The sequence below is a fragment of the Pelodiscus sinensis genome, chromosome 10 (genome assembly GCF_049634645.1).
Source record: "Pelodiscus sinensis isolate JC-2024 chromosome 10, ASM4963464v1, whole genome shotgun sequence".
NCBI lineage: Eukaryota > Metazoa > Chordata > Testudines > Trionychidae > Pelodiscus > Pelodiscus sinensis.
The window spans coordinates 46,110,563-46,132,199 of NC_134720.1; the positions used below are offsets into that span (position 1 = coordinate 46,110,563).

General features: G+C 43.8%; 1 long non-coding RNA gene across 2 annotated transcripts in view; it reads left to right on the forward strand.

Moving 5' to 3' along the window:
- LOC142830803 (uncharacterized) overlaps positions 1-21,637 on the forward strand; it is a 427,426-nt gene that overhangs the window by 399,367 nt on the left and 6,422 nt on the right. For both annotated transcript variants that reach the window (XR_012906315.1, XR_012906316.1), the window contains 2 exons: positions 19,825-19,917; positions 21,072-21,216. This is a non-coding gene — a long non-coding RNA (uncharacterized LOC142830803). The remainder of the gene's footprint in view (positions 1-19,824; positions 19,918-21,071; positions 21,217-21,637) is intronic.

Below are 21,637 nucleotides of genomic sequence, written 5' to 3' on the forward strand. Positions count from 1 at the left end.
ATATCCGTCGCGCACTGTTAGGATTATAACCGAAACATATTCCTGATTAATTTCACCTTGTACATTTAATGTTTAGCAGTCTCGCGCTATATTTACGGGACCAGATGATGGGTTTCGCTTGCTAATGCTGTACATTTCAAGTAGAGGGGGTAGACGTTGCTAAAACCTTTAAGGGTGAATTTTAGCGGTGTGCTCTCCAAATATACTGCAGATGTGTACTATGTTTCCACATATCTTGCGTATATGTGCATTTCTTGGGGAGAGGCAGCATGCTAAACATTTCGTTGCAATTTAGAAAGGCAATAGATAGAGCAATCCGTTCCCAAATTTATTTTATGACAAGCGTTCTTATGTACTACCTTTTGTTCTTTAAATCTCAGAGTTAGAGCCTTTTTATCTCCGTGTTCAAACGAGGCGAGGTTTAATGTGTGACCGTCGTTTTGGGGGATAGTCATTCGAATAAGCTACCTCTAAAGTGACACGGTTAGGATTTTATATGAGTGAGTTATCTTGCAAAGAATACAGCGGGAACGGAGGGGGAAAAAACCCATTCGTGAGCTATAACGTTTCAGGATCACTAGCAGCTGGAAGAGTTCTAGCAGTTCTGTTTCTCTCCTCGAATGAAATAATGTATAAGCGAAGGCAGCCTCTCCCCTCCAATCATAGTCTGGATTTTGAATGATTTAATATTTATTTTCGACTTGAAAGGCAATTGCTTAAGCTTCTAATCCACCTATGTTTAAGGGATGAATCTTTCCTAAGAACTAAATACTGATGGCATCGTATTTTCCACCTACCCCTACTAATGTGTAGATGGCGTATATGCATAACGTGTGTGGGGGACAGACAGATCTCAATCGAATGTTGTGTATTATTTTTTGTATTAAACATTCGGACGCATAGGTCTGTAATTCCCAGCAATGGGATGAGGGGGGGGAGTGTAATTAAAAAGCTTCATCTGGGATGAGTTAGCTGCAAAGTCGGTGGGACCCGTTGCAGCTGACGTCAATGGCCTAGGCAGGGCCCCTTGGCTAAAGACCCCAGGCAAAGTCCAGCGCAAGCGCCCGATACTCCAGCCATGTCCTGGCAAACCTGGCACACCGAGAGCCGCATGGCTGAACCAGGTGCGTGTTGGAGACAGCTTGGGGGCCGGTTCGGAGCATCCTTGAATTTACATTCTGCTGGACTAAGGGAGAAGTCGGTCTCCCACTCATGCGTCCGAGTCCGAGTCCCATGCTTACTGAGGGACGAGTGAATCCTCCCCCCAGCCAGCGAACACCTCCTCTTTAGTGCACCCCCTCCGCGGAAGTGTTCCCAAATCCTGGTGACCCCTTAAGCAGGGAAGGGAACCCCTCACCCCCCCATCCCCAGGCAGCACGTCCAAAGAGTTCGGGACCCCTTGCGAAAAAGAACGGCGCACAACAATAGGGTCCGGGCCCGGGGCTGCTCTGGTAGATTTCCTTCAGTGGCCAGGCCTGAAAAGAGCCGCACATGTTCTCTAAACTGCCTGCCGGATCAGATTGGCCGAACATTTATCCGGTTTCTCAAGCTTCACTTCATTAATTCTGCTGACATAATGTGGGCGCCTTTGCATAAATTCTTGATTAATGGCGTCCCACTCGGTATTGGATAGAAAACGACATCTTAACACGTGTTTGAGATGGAAGTCTGATAGGGTTGTTTGGCTGGGAGGGGAGGAGGACACAACACGAGCACACGGGATTTTCCTGCCTGTGGGCCCGATCCTGCCAACACTTAGCGAATGCTCTTCCCCTACAGACCAGAAGGGCTAAACCCTACCCACGTGAGTCAGGATGTTTAGGGTCAGGCCCCTTCGCTTGCTGATTTGAAATAGACCTGGGGGCGCTTTTAAACCCCACATGGATTGACTGCGATGCAAACTTAGGCCCAACGTAGCACATGCTTAATAAACCTCCGTGCGCTAAGCCAGGCACCCAGAACAGCAAGAAACAGACTCGACCCTGGGATGGGACCATTTTGCCACGTCAGAAGCAAGCTCTTAAACGTGTCCTTTTGCCATTTCTTGGAATGATGGTTCCTTTTAAGCTCTTACAAATTGCAAAACTTGCGGAAGCCCCGAGAAATAATTAATGTATTAAAACAAGCAGCGAATTCCTCAGGAGGGACCTTATCAACTGCAACCACACGGGCTTCATCCCCTCCTCGTATGCTAATACCCCCTGTGACGTCACCGGCGCCAGATTGAATGGGAATCAGTTATGAAATTATTAGTTTTAGCTTAAAAAGGGCAATCTTGCCTTCTTGGAATTCCAGTTTGGGTTTCTGGAAGGGCTCTCTCCATACACACCACGAGGGAAAAAAATTGTTCTGACTCTCCAGTCAAATTACAAGTAAATCAAAATGCACCCCTTCTTACTTGCTTTCAATTTCCAGAAGAAACAAATAGTCAGCTGAGGGCCTTTTGAAATGACAGTATCTTAATTTTTGATATTATAGACTTATTCCATTTGAAACAAGACACTCGGATTTTCTCGTGCCGATCAGGTAGGCCAGAGCTGCTTTTAACTTATTTGTTTATTAAGGATTTCAGCTAGGGCAATCCGATACCTCAAAACAGTGGAAAAATACACGTGGGTATTTGCACTTGCCAGCGACAGATAAAAACGTGCTGGGAGAAAAATAGCCCTTTCAGTTTAGAATAAAAAGTGTTCTGGGAATTTTTTTTCTTTTTTGTTTAAATCGGGATACAAAAGATTGGAGAAGCCGTCTGTGATCTAAGAGATCTTTCGGAAATCAGTGTGTTTGATTTGATTTTAAATTGGTTTGAAATAATTATTTCAATCAGAATTATCACGGTTTCTAATCGCTGGAGTCACTGCATCAGTTGTTGACACCCACAGAATTAAATACTGGAAGCTAAAATCATGAGATTTTCTTTCTTTCTTCCAAATGCACCTGTGGATTTATAAGAAACAAAATTCACACCCCCAAACTTAAATCTCTTCATGACAGTGTTTCCTTCTCATAACTTTCTTCCTGGACAGATTCAGTGTTATCTCCCTGGCTTCTTTACACTTTTATTAAGTGTTCAGGTAGTAAATTCTTAAATCTTGCAGGGGGAGAGGGAAGCCAAAGGAATATTCTGCATTGTGATAAACTTGTTTGAAATGTTTAGGAACACTTTCATCTGTTTGGGTGGGTTTTTCCTTCCCTCTCACACAAGGCTGCTTTGCTTCCCAAATGATGAATAAATCTGTAGCTCTTTCCCCTGGGCGGATTATAAATCACCTGCTTTCTCGATTCACTTTCTGCTGCCCGTCCCAAAGTTTTCACCTCCTTTACGTCCTTGAGCTGCAGTCTGTGCGTTCGGGGAGAGAGGATAAACGTGTCGCAGTTGTGCCTAATGCTTAGTCGAGCGATTCCTTTCCCTTAAAAAGTTGGAACTGGCCGACAAGTCGGTTTTCTGAGGAATGAAATGAGTTGCAAGTATAAAGTATTATAAGATTTCCACCCCCACCCCCCCTTCCCTGACTGGCAATACTCATTTGGCGAGCGTGTGTGTGTGTGTGTGTGTGTGTGTGTTGGTTTGAAAAGCAGGAAGAAATGTAATGAATTGAGTGCTGTCAGAGATGTCTTCTGTGTTGATGTGGTGAATGGCAGCAGCTCCCTGAGCCAGTGCAGGTGCAGTAGTGCTGGGGGAAGAAAAGAGGGGGGCTCTCTGTTCAGTGGAAAAAGCACATTCCCTACAATAGACCACACACTGCCAGCCAGCATGGCATCAGCTCACACTTTCATACTTTTCCCTCCTTTCCCCAGTCCCGAGTTCACAAAGTGGCTATACAGTAGCGCTAGCGAGGTTCTCTTGTCATGAACCTTTGGGACTCCTGACCAACATTTGAATCTGCTGGGCTTTCTGTGCGGGTTTTAATCACCGGTTTAAAAAGTGTCCCCCTTTTATTGCCAGGCAGCTCATTCCGAGCCTCAGTTGCATCAAACTCGATTAATAAAACCGGTTTCCCAGAGCTGCTAATAGGGAAAGATTTTTTTTAATCAGAATACAAGAGGATGGAGGAATGACACCCTTCTAAATGGATGTGAGATGGTCTAATCCTATACACGAACTCCTTTTAATCCCGTTTAGAGATAACCTGTCTCCTTTTTTGTGTGTTAATAAATTATCTTTATGCAAAGATAAAAAAAGTTTTCACTTCTGCTAACCCGGCACGGGCTGGTTTTTCCGGTTGGGTTTTTGTTTTGTTTTGGACGAGCTGCATATAAGAAGCTAGACAGTGGCATTTGGTTACTCCAATATTGTTCCGAATATTTTTTTAAAAAAATAAGAGCAAACTCTTCAGCCCCCGGTTCCGATCGCTTTTGTTCCCTCTCCTATTACATATAAATTAGCCCTCCAATCGAGGGCAAGTCAATGAGAAGGTATTTCATAGCATCCCTGGGAACTCAGAGCAGTCCTTACTCGTGTCGCTTCCGCTACTCCTGCAAGAAGTAGATTAGACCCTTTTGGATGTACTTGCTGATGCATTGCGCGGAGGAAAATTGCTCTGTGTTTGCTTATACAAAATCATGTAACTGTAAAACTTTTTTAAAAAAGAAATCGTGGTAACAAATAGCATCAGCTTCTGAAGCCCTCTGCAAAGCCATTCCTTGCCTGAATACAGTTAAACTGGGGATGTGACAGCTAACCAGATATTACTGAGTTCTAAGTAAGCCAGGTTTTTTTCCTTCTCTCTTCCCCCTCCTTTTCTCCACCCCCAAACTGATAACAAAACGTATTTGCAATAAATTGCCGGAGGGGAGGGGGAATCAGATTCTAATAAGTGACTTATTTGTTTTTTGGGGGGGTCAGATCTTGTCATCCTTATCGCAAGGGGATAGATCTTGTGTAAATGTCACAGGAAAGGGAGTGGAGATATTTTAAAAATAGATTAATGAGCGTATCCCAGTGTGGTTTGGGTTTTTGGATCCCTGGCTGCTTTCCGAAGCACCCGCTGACATATGCTTTATTTACCGCCAGCAAGTTGAAGAGCGCTTTAGACCATCAACTTTACCCAACCGTGGCTGTTAAAAAGTGCTCGATTTGCGTTGGGGCGCCATTATTTTTCCGGAGTAGGTATGCGTATGGTGTCAAATGCAATCTGCCACCAGGACGTGCAAACTACGGCTACTCCAAGATCCTGGCTTCCCGTCTATAGTTTTCCACTTTCATTCCCCCTAGTGCTACTTGATAGCCTTTGTGTCCAATTGATACACACCCATAATTAATCCTTCTTATTAACGCTTACATTCTGTACCCATGGGGCAAGTCAAACCTATTTAGATTACCTTGGTTGGTTGCACAAATTTAAGTGGGAAACGAGTTATAAACCTAATAACTGCCTTAATAAAAATAATTATTTGATTAGGGAAGAGTAAATTTGCCAGAGTGGAAGGATGCGTCTGGATTTACATTTTGGTTGCATTTGGGCTCCTGGTTTGAAAACAAAGGTCTTTTAAAGTCATTGCAGTTCTTAAAGAAACCCATTGAGTCAGGCTTCACACAACTCAGGGTAGTATGTGTCCCTGTGATATTACTTAGAAGGATGAATTAATTCATAAAGCAGTTGTAAACTGGGAATCAATATGAGATGTGGGTGCCTTTGAATTAATTGGAAACAATCAACACAGGAGACCATTAATCACACACGGTCTTCCCTCTCTTGCTTTTTGTTATTTTTAGTCTCAAGCTTCTGCGCGTCTTTCAAGTGTATTTGTGCTGCCGGTTTTACAAGGAAAAGTGAGGATGCAACAGTAACCCTCGCGTTGTCCCCCCCTATACTTTTAACGATAGCACATTGTTTGATTACTAATTCGAGTTAATATGATCTTTATGGCAACATAACAGTGGATAATTGGCCCTTTTTCTGAACAACAATGTAAATCACAATCGCTTTATTATTTAATAACGTCAAACGCTTCGTTGGATTGGCCCCGACAGAGACGACCTTTTCTTTCCAGGCAGTGTTGTTGAGAAAGAACAATGCAGACCTAATTGTGGAGATTTCAGAAGTTGGCTCCTGTAAATGAACAGCTTAGATATGGAAGTTCCAGCAGATGTCTGCACTTTCCCCTGTGACAAACCTTATAACCCCCCCTCTCTCCCCCTCCCCCCGACTTATTGAAGATTTTTTTGTTCTCACATCCTAGCAACAACCTAAATCTTCCAGAAGTAAATACACCCCTTTCCCTGGGTTGCTAGACAGCGCTTTAGGTGGCAGAATGACCAGGGAAGCAGAAGCATGCACACCAAACCAATGCCTGGCCCAAGATGCTCTACAATTCTGCCCCAGTGGTCAGTGGTCTCTCTCCTGCCAGCCCTGGGTTTTCGGAGTTTCCTGCTTTGTGTTTAATATTGCTTTGCTGATCAAGAAGGAAACGTGCACTCCAGCCTCGGGGAAGATTTGTTCTGTACCAGTTCGGAGACTTTGCGCGTTACCCGTGACATTATTTTGTAAATGCCAGGAAACCTGCCAGACCGCCTGTGACGTCTCCAGTTGCGGCGCAGAGGCCGGGGCCCCGCGTAGCCCTGTCCTGTGTTCATTTCTCTTACCTGTTACCTTTCGGACGACTGGCCGAGTCCGAATGTTTTCTTTTCTGACGCTCGCAGAGTCGGTGCAGAAGTCACAGAGGCCCCCAAAGACGCGCTATTAACATTCCGAACTCAAGAACCTCGCCCCCCCCCCCAAAGGCGGTACCTATAAACCAGGCCACTGGGTTCCCACCGCCCTAAGGGGATCGCTCTAAGTACACACCAGGGGCTGGGTTTGGAAACTTATTCTGCTAAGCTCTGCAGAAAAACCAGATGGGCCCCCGCTTCTCTTTGCAGGACAAGCAGGTGGGAAAGGGGGCCGATTCTGTGATTCTTGGACACCGCACGGCGAGCCTCGCTCCTCTTACCATTAGGACCCTAGGCTCCCCTCCACTTGCTGCTGTTAAACCGCATACCCAGCGCTTTTCTGGGTGTGTTCCTTTCTACTTGGTACCTGTGCGGGAACAGCCACTTGGGGGGACAGATAGCTCCCCCCGACCCCGCCACCCCTTGAAATGTAATTCCACCGGCCATCGTTTATTTGGAAAACTTTCCCCCCGACAGGAGTTGGCAGCAGGATGATCCTCTGCCTAGCCCCAGTCTTTCACCCCAAGCTCTAAACAATGCGAGCTTTGATGCGCTATTGAGTTCAGTCAGCAGGAGATTAAGGGTGATGCATGGCATTCTTCCTCGCAGGGCACCACATCCCAGGGTGTACGGAGATAGAGCAAAGATACGGAATCCAGAATCTTTCGCCTCCTTTTGTTTGCACATTTTGACAGAGCGAGCAACCAGAAGAACTGTAGCTAAATCCTCTTACGCATCAGCACCGTATGGACACTTTAAAACAATTTAGCACCATGCGTTTCCCTCTCCCTCTCCTGCCTACCCTGGGGAGCAGTCACCTGGTTAGCTTCTCACATGGTAGCTAGGAAGGGTTCCCAAACAGGTGCTAATTCCCCTGCATTTTGTTTTTTCCAACAACTACCAGCTTGGAAGCAAAACTGAGCCAGCCCCAGCAAACCGGGAGCTGGATACCTTTCAAATACAATCGTGACAGTTATCTAAAGTGCTCTCCTTTCCTCACCCTTGCCACCAGGTTTCCTCACAGTTTGAAGTATCAGAAAAGTCAGGGGGGAAAAACCAAAGATAGAAGCACCCACTCAGAGTCCCTGGAACTAAAGTTCCAGATTCATAGTGCCTTCCAGCTCGCCTTTAACGCGATCCCTAAAGGCACTTCCCATCTTGTCTTTACTCCCCCACCCCTACCCCAAGGTGAACATTCGGGGGGGTTAAAATAATCATCTGCCCTGGTTTTTGTTTTGTTTCAAAAATCTGCTTTCCTCACTTGGCCACATCTGGGGGAGGTGTTGCTAGTTTTGGATTAGGTCGAGCACAGGCAGTAGAGTTCAAAATTAAAAATAGATGTTTGCGGAGCAAAGTGCCGCGTGTTCTGGGTGATTGTTTTGTTTTGTTTTTAAATGTGTTCTGATAGCGCAAAGCGACTTTAACTTGTAAACAGCCGCTGAGGTCCCTGCGCGCATGCAAATGGTTAATAGCCCAGTAACCACTGTGAGACTGTACAGAGGCTGCTAAAACTAATGATCAGTTTACCAGGGCACACACAAGACTGCATACTCCTTGAAATCTGAAATCTTTTTTTTTTCTGTAGTGGGTGCTCTGTGCATTGGGTTTGTTTATTTCAGACGTAGACGATCCAGGGTTGTGGGGTAGCGGAAGGGGACGCCTGGGCTGCCACTCCCTCTCCATAATGAGCTCATTTCCATATTTGCGCCTCCCGCAACTGTGAGAAAATCCTGCAGGACATTGGACGTTCCGATACGTCCTACGCTGCCTGGTCGCCCCGGATACACCGTGTGCCTTGAGCGCGGAGGGAAGCTAGCCGGTCTACTGATAGGGTCTGGGGTATTAAATGTGCGTCTCTTGGCATCTCGCAGGCTTTGGTCGTTTTAATGCCCCTGAATCCATTATTTTCCATGCACTTCTTTTCTCTCTTTTTCACTCTCTGTTACACACACACACACACACACACACACACACACACACACACACACACACACACTGTTCCTCAGTGTGATTTTCCTTCTTTCCCATCTCTCCCTACTCCCCGTTTCTCCCGAGTCAAAGTGCAGCTCACAAGTTGAAAGACAACAACGCCGCACACTAGCCCAAAGTGAGCGAGACGCTGCTGCGACCCATACATGGACTCGATTTGCCATAATGTGAGAGTCACACACGCGCATGGCCCATGCCCAGGAGACGTTTCAATCTTTCAGCAGATTCCCCTATTTCCAAGAGTTCTGTAGGATGCCTGAAAGTGCCTAGGAATAGTTCGGGGGGAGGGGGGGAGGGGGGATTTTTTAACATACTTATCAATAACAAGATGTATAAATATCAAAGTGAAGTAGCCCGAGTCAGTCTTTCTAGAAGCAAGGAGGAAGCTTAAGCAGCTTTCTCTAATGGTGATTTGTAGCTCTGTAAGGGGCACGGATAGCAAATACCCTGCAGGTGCATGTTGTAACACTGCCATCCGGACTTTAATGTAGATTACTCTCCAACTCGTTTGATCGGCCCTTTGAAACCCTTTACAATTGCCTGTGACGAACCGCCGGTCTCAGTTTTTTTCTTTCTTTGAATAATGCCTGAAGGGTAAGTCCTCGGGGCTTTTAAAGATCTCCAGTACATTAAAAAAATGTAGCGCTTGGGCATATGTCTGTCAACTAGGCGCTGTTAACAGGCATCTATTCAACTATTGATCATCTAATACCTACCAACTCGACTCAGGGGAAAAACTTAAGCTTCCTAAGGAACTCCTAGTATTTATATAGTTATCGGGGGCGACAGGGGGACATATTGGTTAATATTTCCATAGACAAAGAGGGCCCCATATCTGGAATATACCTCGTGGATGACTGTACAGAGTAACGTGTAGGGATGATCTTTGTGCGTGAGCAATGACTCACACTCGCTCGTTGTGTGCCAAATACTGAAATCCTTACTCAGACAAAACTCCCTCTGAACTTAGGATAAGCCGTGAGTGAAAGTCCAGTGGGCTGGGCGGATGCATGAATAAACTATATATTGGCAGGATAATGCAGAAGGACAGCTATTAAAACAAGTTCTGTATGGCATAGGCGCAAACTCCCTACTGCCTATAAACACAAACATAGAATGTGGCTTTCCTACCCACCTCAAATAGCAAGAATGCTAAAAAAAGAAAGAAAAGTAAGAGCATCCAGAGAGAGCCTAAGCAATCCTGCCCATATTTCCATTCCCCGCTTTAGAAAAAGCGACTCCTTGAATATTTACTTAATACTATTAACAATTTTAAAATAATTACTTGAACTCTTGGCACTTACACTTGGCACAAGCGGCGCTTTGTTTCTATCAAATACACTTGGATGTTCAATCCCTCCCTATCAAACCAGGGATTTGAATTAAAGGCCCATTTGGGACACTTGAGACTACAAAGGGTTACACATAAATAAATGCCACATTTGCCTATTGCAAAAGTTTTCTCTGTCCTTTCTCAGTCGCAACAGGGGAGGAAAAAGCCCTCGTTTATTATCTAGCGCTGGCTAGGAACAGCCCCTCCAGAATGTGCCCTTAGCTTTGGCCGGCAGAAGAGGGGCTTTTTTTCCCCCTCAACAGCAGCCCCCTTTGTTCTCCAGATCCCTTTCCCAATTTCAAGCTTCACTTGCACATCCCAAGTTTGTTTGTTAATGACGCTATTACCATCTGGCTCGCCCTACTTTCCAAAAGATATAAATCTCCCCAGTTTCATTGCCCACAGTATCATCTAAGTGCCACCATAGCCAGAAGAAAAATATGCTTTCAAGGCTGCAGATTCTCTTGCACGGAATAATGCCCCAGCCGGGCTCGCCTCTTCAGTATTTCTAGGTTACATACGTTGGTGGGTCCGATTCGGGGAGGGAAGCCGAGGGCTGGGTTTGATGGAATGTCTCCAGATGGAATTCACCTTACAGCTATATTTGGACCGGAGGGGGGGGGGAGGAATTGATTTCCTCCATCCACTTAAATGAACCTCTCTTGCTCATCCCAGCCCCCTCTCCCCCTCCCCCCCCCCCCCCCCCCCGTCTTTAGTAAAGAGTCTGAAGACATCTGGCCACTTTGGAACCGTTATTTTCCTCCAGGAGATGGACACGAATCTGCGCGCTCCAGAGGCAAAATGGGCTGCCTTTAGGAGATTCCTGGGGTCAAATTGGCCAGTGTGGGGACCCCCCCCCCCCACTCCCTTCCCCACCAGCCTCCAGGTTCAATGGACAGTGTGTGTGTGTTCGCGTCTTCCTTCTAACAGGCGTTGTGCAGAACGGAGGAAAGTTTAGGCTCCGAGTCCTCAGTGCAAAGCGATTGCAGATTTGTCTCCTTTTTTCCCAGCAATAAAGGGCGGGGGAGTGGGGTGGGCTGGGTTGGTTTGTGTATAGGCTCTACAATGAGTCTATTTATTCACTGCCTCCAGCTTGAGCAGAGCGCATAGGAAAGGGGGAGCCACTCAGCCTTCCAAACGCGTGGGCTTTGGTGGAACAAAGTCCCCACTGGCAGATTTCAGCGTTTCATTTACCCTTCTGCGGGAATCGCCTGCAAAGACGCCCACACCTGCCCATCCTCTCTATCTTCCCCCCAAGTCTTCCCCACCCGTCCCCCCGCCAGGCTGTAAACTCTGATACTCTTCCGTGAAACCGTCGGAGGAGTAAAACCTGTCTCATTGCCTGGCTTGGCTATTGGCAAGGTTTGGCGGGGGAAAAAAACCTTCCCATGAAAATTAAAAAAAAAAATCTCGTCCAATAGCGGAGAAGCCGCTCTTTTAACACGTGAAAGAACCCCGAGGATTTTTCGAGTGATCTAATTGTTATAAATAATTACCGATGAAAAGAAATCTCACTTATTATGCACTTCTAATAGTGTGACTGCATTAGAGAGAAAAGGGGCCAAAACAGTGATTAATTAATATCACACTGGCGTAGCTGTTTTCTAGCAAAAGGCCTCTTTCTCCCCTCCCACCCTCTTTGCCCAAGCAGAGAGTTAGTTATCTACCCTGCTTAGAGTCATGCTTAGCCAGTAAAGGGATCTTGTTTATAAATGTATAGGAGGACCTTTCCTTTGTGAACGCTCTAAAGTTGATATGGACAAATTGCAGAGGTATACAATTTAAGTAGATGCACTTTTAATCACCGATCATTAAAATGGTTATGTTAAATATACTCAATTACATGCATGACTTCACCCTCACAGTACTTTCTATTCTCCCAGCTGCTCACGTATTCCTTAACTATAGCCCGCAGAAGAAACTCGATTATGCTGAATCCATACATTTCTATGGATTTCATCAGCCTAATTAATGCTTCAGTGTGGTCCCTGTATCTGAATGGGTCCCTTTTGCTATTACTTCGGTACGGAGGCAGTGCTGGTATGCAGAAGGACTTTCTTTCAAATATACCCATGGGGGTCACTCTAGGACTCTAATGGCAAAGGTAGCAAGTGTTAAATAGCAGGCACATGCGGCGAAAAAGAAACCAACGGTGAGGTGCCTGTAAAAGGGACACTGATACCGTAGCTATGACCAACAGGTCAGTGATGAGAATTGACACGGTTAAAGAGGAGAAGGTGGATGGAAAGCACCCACAAACTGCAGGTCGCTTCTATAAAACCCAACACACCCGTCCATGAGAACACAAGCTACTGATCCGGAGGCAAATGAAAGTTGAAAACAAGATTTTAAAGCTGCCATTGGGAAGCCCTATTTAAAAAAAAGATTTTTTCGAGTGGCTCGTCTTTACTTTTAATTTAATCCGAGTCAAAACGTGAGACAGTCTGAAAACTCTCTAGTCTGAAAACTAGATATGGCCAAAAGTGCGCTGCAATGTGGATGGGAAAGTGGGAGTAGATTCGATACCGCGCCCTGGCTGTATAAATGTGCCACTGCTAAATCTGGGTGTAGTTTCTAAGTTTAGTGTGACAAAGAAATACAGAGACACGTCTCTCTTCGGAGTGGATTTTCACTCCTTCTCTCTCCGAAGAAGCTATTAAAAAGTTGGATTTATGACAATTTCTAATCTGCACAAAAAGTCCAGGATACTCTTTGCATTTTAGCTTTTGCTTCGTTATCTGGGCGAACTAACTAGTACATGGCTGATGCTGTCTATATATTGTTCAAGATTTTATATACGTACATTATTGAACATTAAATACATGGATAGCTTTGGGTCACATTCACAGACACCTGTTGGGTAGAAGACCTCCCGTAAGACTTCCTGACCGATGGGGTGGGGAGAAAATAAAGATAGTTTCTTACCTCTTGGTGAATTATCTACCAATAGACTGATGAAACAAAGACCTTTCCCCCATTCCTCCTAGTCTTGCCATATTGTACACTGCAGACAATTGTCCTAACTTTGCATTAGTGCCTCGCTGTAGACAGTTTTCCTTCTTGAAGTGGATAGAGCAGTAAAGATTTCAGATCTATAACCAAATTATAACGTAGGAACTTTATGCTTGTCATGCTAATTTAATGACTTTTATAGTAAGTGTATACTTTCTGTCTTTGAAATTAGCTCTTCAAAACGCTTTGTGTAATGACAGACACTAGACATAAGAGACAAATGCACAAGCAATGGTGGGATAATAATCCGGCAAACACACTGTGCCATTTAACTGGAAAATGGAGAAGCAAGTACATTACACCTCAGGACAAATGTGAATCCCTCTCCTGTTCAAACGCCCTGGATCCAGTCTGACCTGGATATAGGGAATTATCAAAATATCTGCTCGGGAAAGGATTTTAAAAAAAGATAGATATGGGGCTTCTGTTATTCCTCTCCAGCTCATCTGAGAAAGTGGGTTTTGCCCACTAAAGCTCATGAGACTCTCTCTCTCTCTCTCTCTCTCTCTCTGTATATATATATAGATAGATAGATAGATAGATATAGATATAGATATAGATATAGATATAGATATAGATATAGATATAGATATAGATAGATAGATAGATAGATAGATAGTTTCTGAGGTGCCACAGGACTACTCGCTGTTTTTTAAATAGATGGTATTTCATACAAACAAATAATCTAATGCTTTCTGGGGGGCTGGGTTTTTTTGTGTGGGGGGATCAAGTACATACAGTAGCAAGTTGGAGCAGCTGTGTGGTTATTTCATATACGCAATGACTTGCTCCATTTCAAACGATATAACTGCATCTATTCATCTTGTTTTGCATGCATATGCCTCTGTGTATACAGATATTCGGGACCCTGGACGCATTTTGTTTTGCTCCTTTATTGTGAGTTGTCCAGAATTCGGTCCAAGAGATGCTCTTGATAACAGAGAGGGACAAGCCAAAGCTATAGGTGTATTGCAGTCTGGGGAGCTCACTCATTGCCTATAATTGTAAATAAGGTAAGTTCACACGACGATCGAGTAACGAGAGAACAAGAGGCCTATTTTAATCAGGTGGTTATCTTTCCTTGATGGAGATCAGAGCTCCATCACTCCTGGCCTTGTCACTGTGTCCCCCCTGCTGGAAATGACAGCTCCTTCAGAAATAAGTCACTTGGTCCCTGGATGGGATTTCACCTCTTTTGCACTACACATGTACCAATTGTCATTTTACTGCTACAGCGAATCGTCTAAATTATATAAGCGTATAAACTCGGCCTCATTAAATCTCCCTTTTGGACAGCTTGAGAGTTGGAGAGTATATTACTGTAAGCCAGAGGAGACTTAAATTGTATCCAAAGGGGGATTGAAACAGAGTGGTACTTCAGCATACTCCCTGTGTCAGCAACAGTGGTCTGATTTTTCCTGTAGAGTGTTATAATATTACGCACGCAAAGTTTCCTCGTGTCAGATCAGACGATCTGAATTCTATTTCTTGATTCAGCCTACGGGTCCCATTGTGGCGGGGACAAAAATAAAATAAAGATATGATCAAATACTGTGGTCTGACCAAAGAGAAGTGTATCGCTCCTCGGAGAGAGCTTCCTAATTTGAAGTTAAACGCCTTTATGTCTGAACACACGATCTGAGTTACTTTCTTGTGTACTTCTATGTAGGTACATGGGTGTATGTACATAAGTCAGTGTTGGTGTATATAGACAGTGAGCTATGGAGAACAGTTAGCCAATAGTCTAGAATGTACAGTTCCTACAGTTCCATGCTTCGACCAAGAGCCAATTAAAAATCTCAGTTTCAGTGGGAAAATCTTTGCCTACAAAGGTCTGCTTCTGTCATAAATTTATCTTCAAATATTGGTGCAGTTCAGTATTGAGATACGAGGAGATAGGGTCGGTGAACACCGAGCGTTAACTATGAATCACACGGACCTTTTACCCCAGGCTAACTAGACCATTATTTCAGCGAAGTAACCTTACACCAGTTCTGAAATATTTTCTACCTGGTCTGTAATCTAGCATGTCACGATTATCTGTCTGTGTCACATTAAAATACACTGATATGCATGGGCGAATTAACATATTCTCCCTATCTAATGACACTAACAGCTAAGGGCTCAGAAGGTGAGTGCGTTATATGGGAATATGTGACATATCAGCAGGCCTATACAAAGTCTGCCGAAGTTGGCTTTGAAAGGAGGTTTGGGTTTGCATCATGTTCAAAGTTTTGAAGGATCCGGGGAGAGTCGGTGATTTAACCAGATGTCCTCCAGATTGTATTACTGGCCCTAGAGGGACTTGTACTTTTGTCTCCCTCACGATTTTTCTTTTTAATTCAGTGGTTGGGCAGGGGGAAGGGTTGCTGAAGATGGGCAAAAGGCGCTGCCATACATGCCTGCTGACAGGGCTTTGGGGTTGTTTGGGGTGTCATCGCTGTTTAAACCTCGCTGCTCTGGGCCGCACCTGATTTTGATTTGGCTCCAAAAGTTTGGGAATGGCTGTTTTCCAGCGAAATAACGGCAGCAAGCACAATGGGCAGGAAGGGCTTTGTGAAACGGAGAGATGTCTGTGTGCGCGAGAGAATGCAGGGGGGTGATGGCAAACTGGCATTTCTGGTCATTCAAGCCCCTCGCTATTGGTTTGCACCAGTGGGCAGCCACCATCTCTCTGTTTAGATCTTCTTCACCGAGCCCTAGACGCCCAGACAGCACGTTCCCAAACTTTGAAATGCCAAATCACGTTATTTCTGTGGCGAGAGGCTGCGTTAGGATCTGTGACAGCTGAGTTTTCCCTATCGATTATGTGACATTGCCGTTCATTTACACAGCTCAAAAGCTCCCAGGCATGGGGAGCCTCCGGTTTTAAAAAACAACAACCCCTCCCCAAAACAAAGCAAAACAACCCCCCCAACAATCCCTCCCAAAACTCTCACAGAAAGTGAATCAACTTTGTGTGCAGGCTTTAAACGGATAGAGCAGACCTTAATTCATTGAGACAGAGAGAGGAGGCTACAGAGCGAGTTCCGATTTCACACTGTCCTTTTATACAACTTTAGAAATTACAACACTGAAAATCTAGGGGAGATTAAGGGCTGAAATTTTAATTAGGAATATAATGGGTTAGGTTGCTATAGCTCTGTAAAACTTCCAAGGCAAACAACTCTCTCGGTCAATGCATTTATTGTGTGTGTGTGTATGTAACAGAATCTCTCTCTCTCTCTCTCTCTCTCTCTCTCTCTCAACTATCTATATGGTGTTTTATATAACGTATACATACTATATATTATAGGCAATAATATATACCATATATAATGTACATGTAGAACATGGACTATTAGTTAATGTGTATGGGAGCCGGATATAAGAATTAAACTGATTCCAGTTAAATTAATTAGTGCAAACCTGAAATTGTGGGACCCAAATACAAACGGGGTGAGGCGGGGGGTGGGGGGGAAGCAGGCCACATGAGACGGCCTGGCCTGCATATGGTCCTTTAACTGGGGACTCTTCCCACAGAAAAGACAAGCTCTCAGTCCGTGGCTGCCCCCTCCCCTTGTCCTCGCAGAGGTTTCATTACGTGCTGTTAGTGCCTGAAAACAATAAAGGATGTCGAACTGGGCTTTTATTGATTATTTGTCACCCTGTATTTGTCAGTTTCAATAACTTTTCCTGAAGTTTTATTTACGGGCACTTGAGCTTTCGGATTAGGCCAACTCTGAGGCTTGCACTGAGAGGTAATTATCCGCTGGCCTGCTTCCCTGGAGTCAGAGCCGGGCAGCCAGAAAGAAAAGAGCACGAATGTATAGAAGCATTAATCTGTGCTCCGTCATCCCAAAGCTGTGACCATTCCAATCAATAGGGGAGAGCTTCCAATGGCTCGGACCCTGACTTGGGCCGTGTGGATGTTCTCCTCCCCCCTCCGGAGATGAGTTGGCTTCTTCCCCCAGCAGTTTAGTTAATTTCACTTTCCGCCTATTCGCACATAGGGGTGCTTCCAAGACTGAAGCATGTTATTTTGATGGGATCCAGCGTGGTGCTGCTCTTTGGCTGGAATAGCTAGTTCTATAGGGGTTCAGAGTATGTGTGTGTGAGAGAGCGCCCTATAGGTGTTTTCAGTGGGTGCAGGGACGGGGGGAGGCGGAGGTGTGAGGTCTGTAGACGTTCAAAACTATTTTAAAGGTTCGAGAAATCGACTCCGAAGAGGATGTTTCCAATCGGAAAACCAGCTTCTCGTCAATGTCGTTTGAATTTCCCAATCAGTCACATCAATAAATTGAATTAAAAGTTGAATGAAAATATTATAGTGAAAGTAAAATGGGGGTGGGGTGATTTAAAATCAACCTTTCAAAAATCCCATTTTCTCTTTCCGGAATGATATATAGTCCTGCGAAATTGCAGCTATTATGTATGCTTACAACGTTTTTAAAAAATCACTTGATTATCTAGGTGGAAAGCAACGCTCAGGAGGGAACGAACTATGCAAGAGATGTCGCTGGGAAAGGCCTCAGACAAACGATTGGACGGATTCTCCGGTGACGCTACCCAATAACACCTGCAACTTGTGTGTAGATCCCTTGTCAGAACCAGGGAAGGAAAAGGAGAATTGACCCTAAGTCTCTTGACGTCTTGAGAATCTACTGCACCCCCCACGCGTCCACCTCCTTTTGTTGTGGACTAGCTTATCTAGCACCATCCAGATCCCAGCCAGAGCGAGAATGTAACGTGCAGTATGGCAGCTACAAAGTTTATGATGAACAGAGAGGACACTTCTTGCACTCCTGAAATCCTCCCCAGTGATCGAAAAAGCGAGCGAGCGAGAGAGAGATCCATTACAAGATCCTCTCAGAGCTATTTTAGGCAACTTAAAGTCTTTAAAGTGGGCAAACTTTTTATGGAAATGAGAAGAGGAGAGAAAGAGGGAGAGAGGGAGAGAGACTTATCTTTGGCCATTTCCCTTCTCCAATAACTTCCCCGTTTCTCCCATGCGATGCAGGCTGTTGCATACATCGTAAAGCTGTACTAATTTGTAACCACACTAAAGGCAAGCGAGCATAATAGTGCTTTGGGCTGGCACGGTGCCTATCTCGTACAGTATACCGTGTGATGTACTGTATTTCATACCCCTGCAAGCGAAGAGACAAGCGAACACAGAGTGCCCTGTTACCCAAGATTTAATTACAGCGGAGTGCATTCTCCATGCTGATTAGGAGACAAATCAATCGGGGGCTTATTTGCCACAAAGCACCAATAAAAACAATTTATTAGAGCAATAATCTGAGTCCCAAACGGTCTAAATATCATTGTTGCAATAGCATGGAGGGATTTAAATTGAAAAAAAAAATGTCACACGCGCGATCAGAAGCCTCGCTCTCTGACTCGCTGTGAGGGGTTAGCTGCTTCCCAGAGGGTTGTTGGCTTGTTTGGGAGCCTTATTAAAAACTCTTTTGGGTTCCACAATTTCAGGTTCGTCTGTCTTGGGTTCTGAACGACCTACAATAATAAAAAAAAAGGCTCTGCAGTCAGGAAGTGGCTGTGCCCCGAGACAAAGGTACAGTGCAGCTACCCACTTGGGTTTAAAGATTTTCCTTATTCTATGTGAAATTCCTGGAAAAGGGGAGGCCATACAAGAGGGCCCCAAGCCATAGACCGAGATAAATGGCTTGTTGTAATATAGTTAGCAAAACATAATCCAAACGATAGAAGACTCTATACTGGGGCTGGGGAAAGACATACATTCCCCTGCCTGGAAAGCTATTGAGCCTAAAGTCAGGGCACAGAGATTTTTGAGGGAGTTGGGTGGGAGGAATATGGGAGCTAGAAATCCCATGACCTTCCACCCTACAAATAACAGGTCTCCCTTATTCTCTTGATTAACTCCTACAGGCTGCAAAATGTTCAGTGAAATCAGTGAGATTCTGGGCTGCAAGGAAAGCAGGACTCTTGGCAGAGATCAAGCAAAACTGCAGAGTCCCCAATAGTTTAAAGTTGGTGACTCAGGAGTCTCTGGCCTTGCTTATTGCCTTCTGTAAGACAGTCATCTCTGTACTAAGCCAGCCAGGACCTCATTTCCTGCCTTCATATTCAATGCTCTGCCAAACACAAGGTCTTCTAATAAGGCTGCCAGGGGTGCCAGGCTGTGGGAAGGACAATCAGTGTTTATCACCAGGGAATGAGTTGGCATCATAGTCTACTCTGAATCACCAACCTGGCTAGCCCTGGGCATGACTTCATACATCATGCTAACTAATTGAAAGCCATATGTTTACATGTAGAGTGCTCCTCAGCAGGAATGTAAAAAAAGGAAAAGATTAAAAAACAAAAACAACCCAAAAAACAGCCCTCTAGTTCCCTCCCTTCTTCTCACTAGCCAATTAATCAATCAGTTGATTGTTACATTGTAACAGGCACTACAAACAAAACCTAGCATAAGCCCCCCCTGCACATCTATAATAAGAAACAAGACAAATCAATTAATCAAAAACTGATATTTTCCATAGCATGTGCCTAGAAAGGAAGCTTGAGGTGTTGTTTTCATTATTAATTTAAATTACCTGACTCTCTTACAATTTTTGTAAAAAAATATTTTATAGTGTTGTAAGCATGTGGCTATTTTTAAAGCAGCTGAATTGGGTTATGAGAGGAAGAAAGGGGATTTGATTAAAATAGTGCTTTACATTTCTTGTATTTACTTTAAAAAAAATATAAGTTACCACTCAGTTGTCTGTTCCTTTCCCTCCAGTGGAGATGGAAAAACGAAACTGGGACAAGACATTTAGTTTGTTATATAACACTCTCTTGCTTTTCTTTTCTTCCTTTTTTTTTAAACTCACAGAATCCAAAGGATATCCTGATGTCGAGGAAGCCTCTTCAGCTTTATACCCAGTGTCTTATCACCCATCAGAGATGGAAGGGGACAGTAAAATGAGTATGTAACAGCTGGAAAGCAACAATTTGAATATTAATATTTTAACTTTCTTCAAACCACAACAAAAATACTTCTAAGCCAGGTGTCAGACAAAATATTAAACTTGCAATCATTAAACATGTTTAACAGTACTCCAGAAATGAGTAATTCATGACAAAGTAAAAATGCTTAAAAAACAATGAATGGTCCTTAGAGACTAACAAAAATATAGATAGTATTATGAGCTTTGGTGGGCACAGCCCACTCCTTCAAAGTAAGAATTCTGATTGAAAGTTTACCACCAAAAGCCCTTAAGTAGGATTTTACTACAGCTATGTGATAAACTATAACATAGTTTACCCATTATTTGCTCCCTTCAGTAAACTTCCATGTCTGGTATTCATGTCTGAGCCATATATTTACATAAAAGCTTCATATACAATGTGATATTGCACAGAAAATGGAGAAATATCCATATTTTTCTTGCTGTTTTATAAAGAACATACTTGGTTTGTTGTTTGTTTAGTGTCTTCTCTGACCTTTCAGTACATCACATTTAAAGCATTTTCCCACAACACCAAGACATGTTGCTCACCTGGTAAATTTTTAATTGAGAAATGGTTCTTGTGAAAGACATGTTAAATAAATAACATTAACGCTGTCTGACAACTTCTCTGAGCACTCGCTAAGTAATATTTCATTATATATTAAATGGATCACTTGTTTTCCTTTTAAGAGACTAAAACAATGCATTGTTTAATAGTCAGTAATATTTTAATCGAATAATTGGTTTTCAAAAGAAATAGCAGCCAAAGAGACTACATTCCTCTGCTGATCATTTTCTCAGTCTGTTCTGACATAAGTGAGAAATATTGGTAAGTTCAAGACAGGTATAAAAAGGAAAACAAATGTTATGCTTCCACACTAAACCTTTGGGGATTCATTTGTGACATACTGGCTTTGGAAATGCTGCTCCTTTGATATATTGAACATTACTTTTAATCACACTAAAACTTTATTTAGTTCAACTGCTTTTTTGATGGGTTTGAGCGTAACAATTAATGCTAAAGTGATCCAGGAAAGAAGCAAATAATTAAAACATTTATATGGTTGATTCTTGATAGACATCTCTTCAAGGTAGGTTTTAACATTTTTTTTCTTAATTTTTTTTTCAGTAAGAAGGATAAGCTTGGAGCGCCCAGTCACCGTGGTAACTGCCAGAAAAATTCTCCTGAAGTTTGAAGAGGTCAGCTAACAGGGTCAACAACTCTGGCTTCTTTCTGAGCTGGGCCTGGCAGGCCCCATCCTGCAGTTGGAATGGTAGGCCAGGCCTAGCCCTGGGAGGTGGGCCATTCCAGCTCTGATATAAATTTTTTGAGTCAGTTCACGGCCTGGACTCTCCAGGTGGCCTCCAAAATCGATTGTGACCTTGTGACCCTGTCTAACGGAGGCATAGCATCCAACCTAAGTAAGGATTTAGCCAGGAATGACAGCTTTCCACTGAGTGTTATTGGGGACAGTACAAACAATTTTGGAAGCAAGGAGGTAGGTATGAGGAGTAGAGATCATTTAAAGCATATTAAAAAACATTTTTTTAAAACCCTCGTTGATGAAAAGTTTTTATTAGGGTTAAGTACTTCTGTTATAAACCTTTCAGCAAAGGCCTTTTCCCCCACCCCAATGCTATTTTATATTAAATATTCTGAGTGTTAACATGTGAAAAATAGGCCCTTTGTATGTT